A 4,360-nucleotide genomic window follows, 5' to 3' on the forward strand; every position below is an offset into this window, starting at 1 on the left:
TTAAATGCCCATTTTGTCTTCTTCTCTGTGTGTTTGACTGTTACTGGTGGTAGCAGGTAACAGGTCGGTTGGTTAACCGGCAGCAGCAGGTAAAATACACTTAGGAAATGACAGAACCCAAAAACATTGAAAAGTGGGAGTGGGTACAGGCACAGCTATTCCTATTTCATTATTTTTTTGCTTTTGCTTTGGGTTTTATTCCTACTTTCTTAGTTCTTAAATGCCATTTTGCATAAGCTAATTTAGGAACCTTTGAATGGTAGTATTAAAAAAGTAATACTAATAATAAACCCATTAAGTGAGTCAGTGCATTTTTTTTTATATTATTTTCTTTCTCTCATACTATAAAGCTATGTGTGTTAGGGTTATCACACTTATCAGTTTTCAGAGTGAGTGTGAAACTGAAACTCCCACCCAAAAAAAAAAAAAAAAAGAGTGAAAGAAATGAAAAGGGTTTTGTGTGTTGAGGGGAATGTTGGCTGGCTCGAAGCTTTTCACAATGAGGTTCTAATGAAATAATGAACTCTTAAGGCTTCGGACCAGGCTTCATTCCCCTCAACCTTTTCAAGTATGTATCTATCTTTGCAGCTTCTTCAAGATTTGCTTATATAATTGTTGGTGAATAATATTTCATGTGAAGGTTAGGTTGAGAGGAATGTTGTCTGGCTCGAGGTCATGGAGCTAGGTTGATTTTTTATGATTTTTTTTCCGGGGTAATTTAACTATAGTATGTAGTACCGGAAAAAAAAATTCATAATTTGAAACCCTAAATGATTCTCGGACCAGGCTTCATTCCCCCCAACCAACACTTGCTACAACCATTTTGATTTTCTCCTACTAAATTAAAGTGAGACCGGTCACTTTTCTGGTAAGGCTTTCTTTGATTCCTCATATAGATTTGTATATGTGTGCAGAGCAGGTTAGAAACCTTAGTATCCTTCTTTTACTTTCATGTTTTCCATAGATTTTACTATATATATAATATATGTATGAATATATTATATGTTTTTACTAATGGTCTTTGAGTTGTTTCCTTAGATTCTTTCTTTTAAACTTCAAAATTGTTTAGAGATTTGTAACTCAAGCGACCCTCTTTACGGTTTTCAACGGAGACCTGCAGGTTAAAATTTCTCTCCCAAATATCAAACTATCAAAATAAATAAATAACCCTTCAAAATTATACATGTTCTAAGAGGTTGATTGTTGTTTCAGGTTTAATTCTCAGCTCATCTGTCTTTGTCCAAGGTACAAGGATATGACCTAGATGCAAGGAACTTCTTCCTTTTCCAACAGTATTACATAAGATCTTAATTTGATGGAAGCAGTGGAGAAGTGTGAGTCTGTAAATTATAAATCCTTCCAACGAAATATAGTAATAGTGTTCCTTTGGATGAGCAGTATGGTGCAATAAAGCTGTTGATTCAGTTTATTTAATTCCTGTACAACAGTTTTGAAGTTCATATATTTTTAGTTCAGCTATAAGTTTATCAGTTCAATTTTTAAGTCCAATTAAACCAATTGGGAGAAACCAAAAAACTCTCTCTGCAAATTAGTTTAACAAATAAAACTCTTATCTGTTACCTTTCTTTCATTTGTAGTTCATGTATTTCAACCTGCCACAACACACACAAACAAAAGAGACACTGAGAATCAGTGTACCTATTCTATAATTAAAACTTTTAAATGGGATTTATTTAAGACCAGTCTAAACTCTTTTTTTATAGTAAGACTGGTCTTAACTCAAAACCTAAGATGGATCGGTTTCTAATGTTCATTATTTCACGTGGACAAGATGGTATATGTACTGTAAGACCTGTTAGATGTGAAATTCTTGCCAGCAATAGCTAGCTACTGATCTAGGTCTAGGTCTTTCTAGGGTTTCGACACAGCATCCCCCACAAATAGAGGATAATCTAGATATTAATTACTACTTTTCAATTCTCTCAGCTTTTCAAAATTAACCCTTTTTCCACAATGGTTAAAGCTATCCCCCACCAAAAACAAAAAAAAAAATGATGAATATTAAGAAGGAAGAAGAAAAAAAAAAAGCATCTGAACCATGGATCAACATTGTATTTGTACCAACAGATGAATGAACAATTTCCCAGCACACGCACACAGATGATGATATATATCGTACTCAAAGGGTGAGTTTGGTTGTCCATTTGAGATGTTAATTTTGCCATGATATTTTTAGTTAAAAGGTTGTTACTGAATTCAGTCTGTTAGCACCGAAAGATGAAGAAGATGTGAGGGTCCAGAAGTGTGAAACGTTACTGTTTAATTTATTATACCTTGTTTGTAGTGAGATCAGAGAGATGTGTACGTTAAATTTTAAACAAGTGCATTAGTTACAAAAGCTGCTGAAACATCTGGAACAGTGAATGAAAGAAGTAAAGGATGGCATAGATAGAGTAATAGAGAGATGTTGAAAGTTAACGAGAAAAGGAAAAAAGAAGCGAGAAATTCTCGCTTAATCATCCTCCAATATTGGCATTATCATCATGACAGACAGATATACCTGCATATTGAAAGGCAAACAAAACCTGTAAAAGAGGAAGAGAAGATTGATTGAGTATATGAGTATATGTGTGTGTTTGCATGTATTTGCGTTTGTGTATATGCATTTATAAGGCTTTTGAAGTTGTTGAAAAATCAGTTACTATCCTTGGAAAAGCTCGGATCAGCAGTGGCATTGGTATAGGCATTGTCATTGGCAGCTCTCTCTTCTTTTCTGACTTCTCTTTCAAGAAGTCATAGTACAGTACAGATTTTTTTTAGCCTTGAAAACCCAACATGAAGAAAAAGTTAGAGAGATAAAGAGAGAGTGAAACAATGACGACTATCTGACTTTTCTTGGGAAATGAAACGGAGAGCACAGACTCGCTCGGGTATCGATTCATGACAAACTTGTTGGTGTTTTAAAGAAAGAAGGAAACCATTACCTTTTTCTGTTGGCAGCTTCATCAAATATTTATTATCAATTCAACAACACCTAGCTTTGAGCTTTCTCTTTTAATTTCTTTCTATTTTATCTTCTCCCCCTTTTCTTTTGGGAGTTAAAAAACTGTTTTTTCGTCAGATTGGTGTAAAATCACTCTGTTCCTTTCTTTTTTTTGGTTTCCTTTTAAGTTCTACGATCCTTGCATGTCAAATTGTTATGATGTGATAGGAAATAGATTGAGGTATGTGTTTTTTAACATAGGTTATAACCATTACAATATAACTCTACTTTATTAAAAGTTAGCAAATTCTCCACAACATGCCAATGGGTTAGCAAAATTAACAAAGCTTTGTTTTTGAGAGACACCTAGTCTAATTAGTGCATCAACGCATTGATTAACTTCCTGAATGTGTGTTGGACTGGTGAGCTAGGGACAGTCCTCAAAAGTGTATTGCAATCATTAAGGAGGGGTTCCAACATAAAATGTGTTTAGAATAAGGTCAAAGTTTTTCTATTCTTATCTTAGTTTTTTAAATAAACAATTTAACTTTTAGTTTTCTTAAAAATAAACTAGTTCTTAGTTAATTTTGTCACACATCTAATATAAAAATTGTTAAAAATTATATTTTTTTATAAACACCAAGTAAATAATTAAGCTACCGAAAACAACAGAACACCCAAACAGACACCAACTAAATTATGTTTCTGATTTGTTTTAGAGCCATGTTCGTCAATGTTAGATATTACTGTGTCAAATTGTACATGCAAATTAAATATGACAGCTCATTAGCTCTAAAATTAACTAGATATATATTTGGATATTTTTAATCTAAAAAGATTATACGGGCATAGTGTGTGCTGTGCTAAAAAACAAAAGGTAAAAGAGAAACTAAAACTTAAAAAATTGTACTAAAAAAAAGTAGAAACGGGAAGAGTAGTTGAGAGAATTTAAGACATGGAAGGAGAAAGAGAAACAAACCACGCATCCAAAAATCACGTCACAGGAAATTATGCAAAGACTATGGAAGTGGAGAGGGGTAATCAAAGTGTTTGTTTATTTATTTATTTTTTTAAAATAGCATTGTTACTTTTTGATAATTCTGTAGTTACATTAAGTGGTGAGAGATTTAAAGTTTCAATCCCTAAATATTTCCATTAAAAATGTTATAAAGTATCAATTGAGAGTTCTTCCCAAACATTATTATTTGATTGATATTACTTATATAAATTCGATTCGGTTGATTTTTACTTTCCAAAGCCATTAATAGTCTCCAAGTGTTTCATCAATATTTCCTTCCCAAAGTGCAGCACGTCTATGTCCTTTCATTCCAAAAAAGCATGCTACAAAATTGTAGATTATCATTCTTAAGCAATTCATCATTGAAAGCTCAAATAGTGTTGAACATTATAGCTTAT

The 4,360-nt window shown here is 32.8% G+C and overlaps 1 long non-coding RNA gene across 1 annotated transcript; it reads left to right on the forward strand.

Moving 5' to 3' along the window:
* The first annotated feature begins 225 nt into the window (after nt 1-225).
* Nucleotides 226-1,490, forward strand: LOC115962987. The gene is made up of 2 exons (XR_004085656.1): nt 226-1,120; nt 1,213-1,490. It is a non-coding gene; the product is annotated as an uncharacterized LOC115962987 (long non-coding RNA).
* The last annotated feature ends 2,870 nt before the right edge of the window (nt 1,491-4,360 follow it).

The sequence above is a fragment of the Quercus lobata genome, chromosome 10, assembly GCF_001633185.2.
Source record: "Quercus lobata isolate SW786 chromosome 10, ValleyOak3.0 Primary Assembly, whole genome shotgun sequence".
NCBI lineage: Eukaryota > Viridiplantae > Streptophyta > Magnoliopsida > Fagales > Fagaceae > Quercus > Quercus lobata.